The sequence below is a fragment of the Electrona antarctica genome, assembly GCF_951216825.1.
Source record: "Electrona antarctica genome assembly, chromosome: 11".
Lineage (NCBI taxonomy): Eukaryota > Metazoa > Chordata > Actinopteri > Myctophiformes > Myctophidae > Electrona > Electrona antarctica.
In genome coordinates this window covers 23,778,636-23,792,143 of record NC_136792.1, presented here as the reverse complement: position 1 = coordinate 23,792,143, position 13,508 = coordinate 23,778,636, and the positions used below count along the sequence as shown (strand labels likewise).

The window sequence follows — 13,508 nt, the reverse complement described above, 5'->3', positions numbered from 1 at the left end:
CTACGATGGATGGACCCCTGTATTCGGGGGTAGACAGACATGCAGACAGAAGACGGGAACAGTGGAAAGTAACTCACTGTTGTTTTGTGTGTTGTCAGGAACCAATGTCTCCTCCAGAGACAGATTACCAGAAGGAACAGAACTCCCAGAGCTCCCAGCAGCAGTTAAGGGGCCGTTCACACTGAGACACAGCTGTCTCCTCGGTGTGTCCTGTCTCTTCTGTGTGTCACACAGCTCGCAATGCATTTCCAATGCGAGTCACGTGGTTTGATGACACAACCTTGTTTCCCATTGGAAATACATTGTGAGCTGTGCGACACACAGAAGAGACAGGACACACCGAGGAGACAGCTGTGTCTCAGGTGTGAACGGCCCCTAACAACACTGTAAGAAGACCTCACCAAAGGACCAGCGTTGCCGTTCTGGTCAGGAGATTCCAAACTTCTCAGGTTCTTCACACAAAGCCTTCCACCACCCTGAAGCCTTAGCAGCAGATCCCCCAAAACCACCGCAAACCTTCCAACCTCAAGTCTATAAGCTTACCTCAGTTCTGTTTTAATTTAGGAGATATTGGGAGAAGAGCATGTTAGAAGATAACCATATTTTATGGATATACCAGATGGTGTGCATAGTAGATGCTATGCATACTAGCCATGGATATTAGATACCAGATGTAATGTATAGAAGATGTTATGGGTACCAGGTGTTGTGCAAACTACAGGCTGCAGTATGGATACCAGCTGTTTTCATTTAGAATTACAATAAACTCCAGATCAGGACCAATCAGGGTTTTAAGGGTGAAGCTAATCCCTGAAATGAACAAGTCAGATTGTGATGAAGTAGTTAAATTGGGACTGACCTCAACATCCCAGACCAAAATGGACCCTAATGCATGAAACCCACCAGGCGGCGCAAGCACAAGTGCTTTTCTTCCACTCCATGTTATTGAATGCAACCGTTCTCACTACTGGCCGCTCAGACACTGGATTCCACTCACGTACATGAAGTTTTTCTTTCCAAACAAACGTTGTGTGCACACATTCTCATTGAAATGCATTGTATATGACCAGAAGTCATGTTTGACGAGAACAGTCGCACAACAAATTGCCGTGTGCAACGTTTTTGGTGGGTTCGGTGCAACCTTCCCTCCTGCGTCCAGTTCTAGCTGTCCTAGTCTACTGACTGTCTCTCCTACACCGTCTCCCTCTAGGCTGTCCTACTGTCTGTCTCTGCTCCATTTTTGTCCCAGCTTTATTAGCGTCTATCTCTCATACACTGTCAGACATAGATTATCTGCTCTGTTTGTCATGGCCACGCCTTAAACCTGGGGTCTTCAACAGGGAGTGGGAGAATATGTAGTGGGGGTCCCTGCTTCCCCTCAGCTAAGGGTCCTTGGCTAGAAAAACGTTGAAGACCCCTGCCTTAAACTATCCCTTTATATGAAAACCAGCTGTAGTAGAGGCCCTGGTAGGATAGAAAACCAGCAGTACTAAAAGTCCTGGTAGGATAGTGTACCAGATTGCTGACCACTGCTGTAGAAAAGGCTTTGAGATGACCAATAGGAAACTGTACAAGCTTAGCTTTTCTCTAACCTTCTATGATTGGTCCTACAAACTGTGAGTCATCTAAGCTGGAAAAATAAATCACAACTCCCCACTGTAGATTGTACAAAACAAATAAACAATAACTGTATTTTCTACAGTACAGTTGTTAATTTTATTTGATCCATTATCTTCCACCATAACGGTTGCTAATCTTCCTGGATGTGATTTTGTTATTAAACAAAATGTTTCTTTTTCTTTGAGACAAACTGATATTTTGTTGTCACATTCCTTCACTGGGAGCATAATAGAAGAAGCTGGTGTTTTACAGCTGATCAGATCAAATCCAACCTGGAAGAAAGACACTCCTCTGTGACATTTAAATATTTTTGTGTTCACTTTGTTATGGTTTTGAAACTGCCAACTGAATGAAGTGTTCTGGGTTAAGATGTAGTAAACATTGTTAAATGGACCCGATCATGGGTCTCCAATGGCTGTTTTCGACTACTACAAAGGTAACCTAGAATCATACAGAACCTGAAACCTTAATGTTTTTTCCCTTCCATTATAACCAGAGTTTTTCAGTTTGATTGTGGCTGAAGATTGTATGTACTTTAACAACATTAACCCTGGCATCTCTATTTTGGGCATGCCCTTTCAGATAATTCTCAAGACATTTTCTATTTTTGAAAGTATAAAATAAAGATGTTAGAAATGGTGGTGGTGTTGTCTACGTCTGGTCCCAGCTTGACCAGTCCAGAGCAACAGCACCTGCTCGCTCCCTCCTGAGACGGGCCCAATTTAGGTTCTGAGAACCTTTAATTGAAACCGAGCTGTAGCGCGTATGGAACCAAACCATGAACCTGTGAAATACATTAAGCCTTAATCTATTGCTTCATCGCAGAGAACGGACGACAAAGTACAAACCGGGCTTCGCACGGCACGGGGCACAGTTGGTTGGCTTAGTTTTTGCGGTCGGAAAGAGCAACAACGAACGGGCAGTTGGGAGACCACAGAGCGTTACTCTGAACTGTAAACTGCTGACGTGCGTTTGAAGCTGCATGTACAATCTCTAGTTTTCTACTTGTGTTGTTGTGTGTTGTAACAATGTGTTGATTGCACTACCCTCCTGTGAAGAAGAAGAAATGGGGGCTTTTTATTATTATGCTTTTATCCATCTTAGCATTTGATTGTTTTCATTTTCCTTTAGGACAAAGTAAAGAAAACAACCTTATTTTCTTACAACAAAGAAGACGTTTTATCTATTTTACTTTTAATGTTTATTTTTCTTGGACCTGTTGTTTTCTCAAAGATTAAATAATTTGATTTTGTGAAATGGCTGGATTGAGTGTTGTTACTGCAGGAACACGTTTGCTTTCTATTTCTAACAATCACTTAATTATTCAACAGTCACTGCTAGCAGTAGCCTATGCAACGGTTCCCAAACCTGACATGCACTTTATATTGTAGGCATTACATTTCGTTTGACTGTTCCACAGATAAATATTGTGAAAATAGCCAAACAAGATCGGATGTTTTCACAATGTTTGCCTCTTTCTTACGTAATGTTTTAGAATTTGGTACTACAATGGCTTAAGTCATTCAATTGTAACTTTAGAAATGTGCATATACAATAAATGCACTTAACTGTATGTAGGTTTGTTTACTGTTGAGAGAGAAAATAAACTTGCACATAAACTTGGAACCCAGGGCCTAGATGTTGCTGGACAGTTGATATAATAGGTCAGGGATTCTAAACCCTTTTCATGTCATTATCTGTTTGATATAGGCCATACAGACCCCCATTTTTAAGAACATTTTCTTTATATCTATTACACTGTAAATCTTCAATCTCCATTGAGACCTAAGACCAGATTCTACAAACATCTTCTAAATCATGAGTTTTCTGAAAAACCTGTTTCTATATCAGTGGTTCTCAAACTATTTCATGTCAAGGACCCCCAGAATTATCTGTATTTGGCCACGGACCCCCATCTGAAAATATGTTCCAGGGACCCCCCCAGAAGCAAATATTTGAGTTAAAAACGTTTGCTGGTATTCAAAGAATTGCACATGTATGGGTTAAAAGACCATCAGTTCAACTTCCACACAACGCAATAACAGCACTATTTTATATAAGAACACTTGATTTTTATTGAAAATGTACAAATATTGATTGCATTGAACATGCTGAAAACAAACTCAATAAAATGAATAAAGTCAATAAAGTCAAGAAATATATTTACATGTAGTACCCCTTAATTTAAGGGTTAGTAAAACAATTATGAAAATCTGTACTTTGTGTAGTACATTTAAGAGCACATTGAACATTGCATTGAACATACATACAAATATTAATGATTGCATTGAACATACTGAAAACAAACTCATTAAAATTAATACAAGAAAAAGTCAAGAAATATATTTACATGTAGTACCTCTTAATTTAAGGGTTAGTAAAACAATTATGAAAATCTGTACTTTGTAGTACATTTAAGAGCACATAAAGTCTTAAGATGTTTTAGGCACATTTACCACTGTGCCACCAAGCGCCTCCCTAGTGGGTTGATTGTAGATGTTGGCTGCCACCCGTATTGGGAACTGCAGCTCAAGCGTCCATTCTGAAAGTAAGGCTCCAGCTGGGAGGTCTGGTGGAGGCCTCTTTGTGAGAACTGCCGTGCTATGAACATGTCGCCGTCATACGGGACGTCCTTCCGCCGGTTCATGTTTACCATGCGTCTAGTAGGAGGAAAATTCACTGTGCCATATTCTGGTATAGCAGCCATGGACTGGACTCTGGTCATAGTGCCATAATACATTTGACCTTGTTGTCCTCCTAGCCCGGAGGCCATGCTGCCCCTGGACCTGGACATCAGAAGCTGCTGGTAGGATCTGGATCTCTCCAAAGTGCGGTAGCGGTTGTCAGCATGGGTGTTGGTGTTGGGGACCATGTCCTTCCGTGATGCTGGGATGTGCACTGAGCTTACAGTGGGAGCAGGAACAGGCATGGTGTAGGGGACCTCCTTCCGCTGGATGGGTGCCGTGCGACGTACAGCAGGACTGTCAGACTCGTAACCCTGACCTTGATGGCCGAGCCCAGTGGAAATGCTGCTCCTCCTGGCGTGGTAGCGGTTGTTGTCAGTAGGCGGAACATGTGGATTGAACATGCTGCTCCTCCTGAGTTTATATTCAGCACGAGTGGTGCTGTAGGCTAATGGGGGCTCAGGCTTTAACCCAGAGGACACTGGGCTGTTGTAGGCTATCTGAGGCTTTGACACAACTGTGCTGTAGGCTATCTGGGACTCAGGCTTTGACACTAGCTGCATGGGTACAAAGTCTTTGTCCTTGTTGGTGGTGTCGTCGCTGGAGGGGACCACATCCATCCGCTGGATAGGTGCTGATCGTACGGTAGTAGGAGGAATGGAAGGCGAGCACACTCTACTATGCAAGGTTCCATCGGCTCTATCCATAGTGCCATAACCCTCGTCCATAGAGTGGTGGTGCAGGTTGTCTACTGATGCCTGGTGGATGGTGGCTTCAACCCCAGCCTCCTGGCAGAGCGCCGCTGCTGTAGACAGCTTGGTTTGGGTTGAGCGGGTGGGTTTGGGTGGGGGCACGGGTCGTTGTTGTGAGCCTTTGCTCTTCTTGGCAGGCTCTATGCAGGGCTGTGCCATCTTGAAGGCCCCATAGTTCATCACCACGACGGGCTCCGTTGAACAGCCAGCGACTGCTCCTCCAGCACCAGCCAATGAATACTGCTGAGGAGGGAGCTTTACAAGGCTTGGAGGAGGCAACAGAGCCTGGACAGGATCAACCTGAACAAAGGGCAGTGGGGCTTCTCCGGTCCTCTGGATGAGCTGTGGATCAGGTTTTCCATAACACTGACCCATGGTGACAGTTGGCTTCTAGTGCTAACTAACTGTGCTAATTCACTGACTGCTACACTCTTCTCTGGGTTGAGAAACAAGGCTGGATCTGCAGCAGTAGATAGCTTGGTGCAGCAGTAGATATCTTGGTTCAGTTGGTTGGTTGTTCTAGTAGTGAACGGTTGGTTGATGATAACAGGAAGGTGAACTCTCCGTTGGATCGACTCTGCTACTCTGTGAAGAATATCAGAATGAAGCGCAACGGCCGGCCCCGGCCTTTTATTCGAACGGTGCAACGTCAGTTGGCTTCTAGTGCTAATTAACTGTGCTAATTCACTGACTGCTACACTCTTCTCTGGGTTGAGAAACAAGGCTGGGTCTGCAGCAGTAGATAGCTTGGTTCAGTTGGTTGGTTGTTCTAGTAGTGAACGCCAACGGTTAGTTGGTGATAACAGGAAGGTGAACTTTCCGTTGGATCGACTCTGCTACTCCGTGAAGAATATCAGAATGAAGCTCAACGGCCCGGCCCCGGACTTTTATTCGAACGGTGTCACGTCACACCACGTCGCTTAAGCCAATCCGCGGCGTCGAGACGTTGTGTGTCGGGCCAATCAGAATCGGGCAGCTGACACCCGCGCTTGACGTCACTTGATGACATTTCAAATGTCGCGCAGCGGTAACCATGGTAATCAATAAACCTGGATGCGACTTTTTTTAAGTCGCGCTGGACGGTAACTAACCATAATTATATGTCCACGGTTGATTTATCAACAAACAACCTAACCTGGATGACTGCGAAAAAGGGGAGGGGGGGGGGTTACTTTAATTTTACAGGAGGGATATAATCATAAATGGAAGATGTGTGTTTAGTTGTTTTAAGGGTTGGGCTCGACTTAAAGGCATATTTGGGAATTGGGGTTATGCCTACATAGAATTTGTTCATAATTTTCTTATAACGTGTTTAAATTGAAAGGTCGCAAAACGGTGTGAAGCCAAATTCATGTTCCGTTGTATGGTGGTGTTGCGACGAAAATATCAGATTTACAGCTGTGTCTGCTACTCTCGGCTACTCTGCTGTGAGCTTGTAAATCTGCTATTTTCGGCTTTAGGTTGCTGACCCCGGAAAAGGAGGAATGTGGCGGTTACCTTGCCCAGGAAGTGAAAGTTTTGTTTACAGAAATCCGGTCAGTCCGATGGGAGAAGAGCGTGCATACATTGTTGATTTATTAGTGTTTACATACTAACTCTGCTTCTGTGTTTTATGCTCTATTACTTTGTTTATTGTTTTAAGTGTTTATTGTTTACTCGTGGTCGTCATGGCGACGGAACGCATGTGGGTGATGTAAAAGAGGACGCTTCACAGCTACTGTTTCCTAAAGGTAATGAAATGATGAAATTATCTTATACATAAAAGAAAATAAGGTTGGCCGTTAAAGCCTCAAATATGCTATAACTAGTTGGCTGTGTGTAGATTGTAGAACACCAAGTTGCTGTCTAGAAAACATAGAAAGGCACAGTTGATCGCGGTAGCCAGTAAACACAACGATCATTGAGGTGTGAGAGGCAATCTCCAGCAGCAAATACACAATCGGATCGGCTAGACCAGGCCAATCACCAAATAATAGCCATTCTGACGCCCCCTCCTCCAAGATCATACTTAACCATCATTCTACTTATTGTTTAGGAAACAGCACTAGTTGTGTTTCACAAATCTAAGATTGAGACAGCCTAACAAAAATGTTAATGTTATAGTTTCCCAAAGCTGTGATTCATAACCTCTTTTAATCTCAATAACCACCTGCTTTTTTCACTCAACTACAATCATTGCACACACATATCAACATAGTATAGCAATCAGTACTTTCACCGAAATAAATGAATACGGCCCTTATATTATAGTTGTAACAGCTTATTTTCATAATGTAGCATTCCTACTTAAGTTAAACATCTTGAGTTCTTCCACCGCTGTTGTTGATCATGTTTCCTGTGCCATTAGTTCTCAAAGTGGGGTCCTGACTAGAGACCCTCAGGGGTCCTCGAGGGGTTTCCAGGGGGTCCCTAGCAAAATGTGTTATACTTATAGCATCACAATCATTTTAACCACTTTATCCATATTTTATGGGGGTCAGTGTCGTGACTCTGTGGCCAATTTGGGGGTCTTTGACATGAAAAGGTTTGAGAACCAGTGTTTCTCAACCTTTTCAGGCCATGACCTGAGTGACAAGCACTTCTTGGAATGTAGTTAAATAAAATTTAGTTTGACTCCACACCTTGTATTTTTGATAATTTGGCCAATGTTTGACTGTTACACTGTCATCTGGGGACCCCCCACAAATAATTTGAGAACCAGTGTCCAGACCTATACAACTGATGGCCGCCCACCCTAGAGCCTGCAACGTTTCTTCCAGTTAAAGCTGCCACTCAGACTGTAGCAAAAATAGCTTATTCAGGGTGGGACAATGTGGCTGGTGTCTCTGCTCTTGAGTCAACTTGGTCTGTTGTTTTGATTGATTGATTGAAGAATTTATTAACAGTTTGCAGAATTACAGTACATTTCAAGCACAAACTCAATACAAAGGCTGTTAACTGTGAGTGGACGACCCAATTAAGCATTACACTTGTTTCCAATAGGGTCCACCATGTTCAAATCATCAAAACATTTAGAGACGTACAAATAGACACTTCTATAGACAGAACAGGAATTCATCAAAAAGGAGGTAAAAAGGGAAAATAAATATATACAGTGAGGGGGAAAAAGGGGGGGGGCGGGGGGGGAAGGGGGGGGAGATGATGTGGCACTCTAATAAAATGTAATTGAATTGCGTTGCAGAGTTTGAGAGTGCAGAGACGCTGCTGAACTCAGAGGTTCACATGCTGCTGGAACATCGTAAACAGCAGAACGAGAGCGCCGAGGATGAACAGGAGCTGTCTGAAGTGTTCATGAAAACACTCAACTACAACGGATGCTTTAGCGGCTAAAGTTTAGCCGCTTCAAGAACAGAGAAAGCATCGCTAGTGTCCGCAGGTGAGACACACAAACACACTGTCACATTATATTAATCATAACCGAATTCAAACGTTTTAAATCATCACAATATCACCCAGCCGTACTCTGTGCATAATGTGTAGTCTCAGGTCTCCAGATGGTGACAGGGCTTGACATTAACTTTTTGAGACACCTTTGGACAAGTACATTTTTAACCTTATGCATGTCAGGAAGTAGTCTGTCTTCTCACAGAATAACAGTGTTTTGCAATACAAATTTGATCCAAATTCTAGCTATTCGTTGATACATGGTTTGACGACTGGAGCAATTACTTATTAATAGTTAACACACACGATGATGCGCAAGCCGCGTCATCATACTTTACTCACGTCCTCATTTGGATATACTGGTTTCCAGTTGCGATTGTTGGAATACACTCCAGTGAGTGTAGACAAGATATCACATAATCATTAATACATTACCTAGGAGGCTAACTGACCGATTATACTCGTCTATTAGTTTGAGTCACTAGCCGAAAATAGACAATCTACAAGCTTACAACGTTGTATGAGCTTGTATCTTAGGAGAGCAACACATTGCCATTTTGACAGTAACATGTGTGACTGAACTGCGTGAAGCATAAATCTGTTTGTTAATTTTAAACCCTTGCCTTTAATGAATGCATTCTACTTCTCACTATTTTTGGATTGAACAGAATGGTGTGAGTGATACAAAGACTGAATGCACTGTCACCACACTCTGTTTAGCACATATTTGGCCATTCACACCTGTGTTAATTTGTCGAGTCGGAACCATTGGAAGATTTTAAATAACTTAAGGAAAGGACAGCTAAATGAGCTAATGACTGTCGCCTACCTACCCCCATTCTGTTGTAGCTGCATTTACAGCACAAAGCTAGGAGCGTCATTCATTACTTTCCCTGGACAGCCTTTAACATCGAGCCCTGGGTGGCACATCCGTTTTCCTGTTCTGGTTCAGGAGACGCATACAGTAATAAACAATACATAATGTAATATGTATGTGTCTCTGGTTCAAATCTGCTGCCAAGACAATCAAATGAAGCCATGGTAAAAAATGAACTGGATCTGTGTGTGTGTGTGTGTGTGTGTGTGTGTGTGTGTGTGTGTGTGTGTGTGTGTGTGTGTGTGTGTGTGTGTGTGTGTGTGTGTGTGTGTGTGTGCATGCTTGCGTGCGTGCGTGCGTGCGTGCGTGCGTGCGTGCGTGCGTGCGTGCGTGCGTGCGTGCGTGCGTGCGTGCGTGCGTGCGTGCGTGCGTGCGTGCGTGCGTGCGTGCGTGCGTGCGTGCGTGCGTGCGTGCGTGCGTGCACAGTGGCGGAAGGTTCTTATAATGGCAGTGTGTGCCCCCCAGGCCCCAGCCTAGCCGCAATTTGCAAATCTAGATTTTTTTATAATGGGATGAATCTAGAGTTGCAATACCCTCCATTGACTCATCATTTTGCGTTTGTGATCTGCTTGTCTTAAACAACGTTAAACTCACCAACATTGCAGCTGTAGTCCAAGCTTGAATTATTCTCTTTCAATCTGCCGAGCTTGTTTTTTATAAAAATCCCCCGTAGACATGTTATGAGCTACTTTCTGTCAAGAAATTCTGTGCAAGTGATTCGTTTTCTAAGTGCTGGAGTTTGGAAGCGCTCGTCGTAAGTCACTGAACGTCCCTGCATGCATCTGTTTCGCATTTGCACATAATGCAGGAGGCAGCAGCGCGACCCCTTAATACAAACGAGCGCTTCCAAACTCCAACATTTCTTCTTCTTGACAGAAAGTAGCTCATAACATGTCTACGGGGGATTTTTATGAAAAACAAGCTCGGCAGATTGAAAGAGAATAATTCAAGCTTGGACTACAGCTGCAATGTTGGTGAGTTTAACGTCGTTTAAGACAAGCAGATCGCAAACGCAAAATGATGAGTGGGGAGTCAATGGAGGGTATTGCAACTCTAGATTCATCCCATTATAAAAAAATCGAGAGTTGGAAATTGCGGCTAGCCCCAGCCCTGTAATCATTTTATACATTTTAAAACAAACAAACAAATCTAAGAAGTGTACATGTGAGACTGAGTGTTCGTGCGTGGTAATAATCAGTGTACCCTGTGAAAAAAGCAGCCTACACCACTGCAAGGTGTGCATGTTATTCTTCTTTGAGCACTACCTGGAGCAGTGGTGAGAGAGTGTCAGCAGCACACAATTATAAGCAATTTTACTGTAACAGTCTATTCAAACCCTCTGAACACTGTATTGTGTGATTCTCCATCTTCAGTTCAGCCTAGCGTGAGCCGTGTTATGGTTGCGACAATAACAATTGAAGAACCAATTATAGCAAAATTAGGGAGGTGGTGGGTCAGTTTAGAATAAAAATCACTAAGAGAATCAGTAATACGTTTAACTGCAATTTAATAAATCAAAAGCAAAATAAAGTTTAATGACAAAATGTTCACTTAATCAGATCAAAATAAAATAAAAATGCCTCAAAAGGGTTTACTGTAAATCCCAACTGTCCCTGGCACTGTCCAAAAACTACACTCAAGTGTCCCAAAATAAATCCAACAGTCAATGCTGTGAGTAGTGGTAGGCCTCCTCTTACCGCCATTTAAACTCGCAACGCAAAGTCCGTCCTTGGAAATCCAACGCTCCAGGAAATAATCCACGAAAGGAAATAAAGGTCTCTATATCCAATAAGATCCAAATAGAATAATATAGCAAGACTTGGGAAATATTCCTCTTGCTTCCCAGTAGACTCTCTCTCCCTGTTCACCTCCACTCTAGAATGACTCAAACTCTCCAGGTGGCCCAAACATACTGACTTTCCCAACACTCAATCAGGCTAGGTGAGCTAGGTGAGCCTTGGTCCAGCAGATATAGCATATAGTCCATCAGATAAATAGACAAATCCCATAGACCAGCAGATTGGTAGAAAATAATAAAGTACATCATAATTGAAACATTGCAAACAAAAAATACATAAACAATGTGACTCTGGGCACAGAGGTTACAGTGTGATGTGTCTACACTGCTTCAATTCTTACAATTCAGTAATTTTATAAATGAATAAATACCACCACCTAGTGGCGGTCACATAACCAATAATTGAAAGCCTAGTTCAGCTACTTTTTGTTGTTGGACTATGAATATATATGAATATATCATTAGTAAATATATCAGTCTCGTATCTGCCCAGTGCAATTCTTGTTTACATAGCCAAAAAGCCAATCAAGAAATGTAATTTTTGTTTATATTATATTCCAACGTTCAATCTGGAAAAAAACACACATCGCATATTATTTGCATGACAATTTATCCTTGCGTAAAATCATCATGATGGTGACATACAGCCCTAATTGCCTTCTATGTTGAGCCTCCATGTCAGACATCTCCTGCCTGGAGGTCATTGAGTCTCTGAGCGTCCGGCAGCTCAAGGAGATCCTGGCCAGGAACTTTGTGGACTATAAAGGCTGCTGTGAAAAGTGGGAGCTGATGGAGAGGGTTACCAGACTGTACCACGACCACCAAGACAATAATATAGGTGATGTCTTATTAAGAACCCAGAATCTAGTGTCTGACTATGAGTTAGCCGCAATTTGCAACTCTAGATTTATTTTATAATGGGATGAATCTAGAGTTGCAATACCCTCCATTGACTCCCCATTCATCCAATTTGCTTTTGCGATCTGCTTGTATTAAACAACGTTAAACTCACCAACATTGCAGCTCTAGGCCAAGCTTGAATTGTCCTCTGCAAAGCTTTTGTTTCATAAAAATCCACTGTAGACATGTTATGAGCTACTTTGTCAAGAAATTCTGTGCAGGTGATTCTTTTTCTAAGTGTTGGAGTTTGGAAGCGCTTGTCGAAGAAACTGAACGGCCCTGCGTACCACCTGTTTCAAAATTTCACATAATGGATTAGGCCGCAGCACAACCCGTTAATAAAAACGAGTGCTTCCAAACTCCAACACTTAGAAAAAATATCACAGAATGGAATTTCTTGACATACTGCAAAGTAGGTCATAACATGTCTACGGTGGATTTTTATGAAACAAAAGATTTGCAGATTGAAAGAGGATAATTCAAGCTTGGCCTATACACCTTCAATGTTGGTGAGTTTAACGTCGTTTAATACAAGCATTTCGCAAAAGCAAATTGGATAAATGGGGAATCAATGGAGGGTATTGCAACTCTAGATCCATCCCATTATAAAACAAATCTAGAGTTGCAAATTGCAGCTAACTATGAGTTGCCTTGTCGATTCATGATGCCCTTAAGTCAGGAGCCTATCTCATGTTCTGTAGCTTGATGTCCTGGACATGACACTAGTATGCAGTGCTAGCCCGCCGTATACGCAAACTACGCAACCGCCTAGGGCCCCGGGAGTTGCTAGAGCCCCCAACAATGTCCTCAAAGTCACGCATCAAACAAGCGTTGAACTGAACCAAAATGGCCACATTCGCTTCAAATTTTGATTGAGTTTTGACCATTATCGCCTTTTTTTCTTTAATAACACGGGCTAGGAAGGTCAGACGGCGACAAACTAGATACCTGCATAAAGTTAACTTTGAGCTGCGTCCAACACATCCACTTCCATCCTGGATTAATATTATGAATATAGGTACAGTATACTAGGTATATATATATAGACGTATAGTTGCGGTTAAATTGACGGGATAATATATAATATATAAACTTTTATTTGCAGACACTATAGGTCCAAAATACAAAAACAAGACACAAAAACAAACAATAAAACATAGAGGTAGCCTAACACAATCAGGCTATTATCACTCCATACAGCAAATCATTTAAAAAACATATAAACATTTCCTCCAGTGTTTCCAAAAGCAAGAGGAGAACCTTGTATCACTCTGTGTGAACCCTGTTAAGGCCATGATTAATGCATTATTTGACTCCTTCAATCTACACATAAATCTGAACATAAAATTCCTCAGTACAGCATGAAAGGTGGGTACATTACTAGTTACAAACATCTCACTTGCACTGGTCCATCTTGGGAGTTTCAAAAAGATTCTAAAAGCATCATTATATGCCACCTGAAGTTTTTTCATTTTTGCACTACTAAAACGGCA

The 13,508-nt window shown here is 42.4% G+C and overlaps 1 protein-coding gene across 2 annotated transcripts in view; it reads left to right on the top strand.

The window, feature by feature from the left end:
- rffl (ring finger and FYVE-like domain containing E3 ubiquitin protein ligase) overlaps positions 1-13,508 on the top strand; it is a 32,753-nt gene that overhangs the window by 16,173 nt on the left and 3,072 nt on the right. Inside the window, exon 8 of one of the 2 annotated variants that reach the window (XM_079514022.1) lies at positions 99-2,877. The exons of the other annotated variant lie outside the window; for it this stretch is intronic. The gene's annotated coding sequence lies outside the window, so the exon portion shown is untranslated. Of the gene's footprint in view, positions 1-98; positions 2,878-13,508 lie in introns of those variants that run through there. 2 annotated transcript variants of the gene reach the window in all.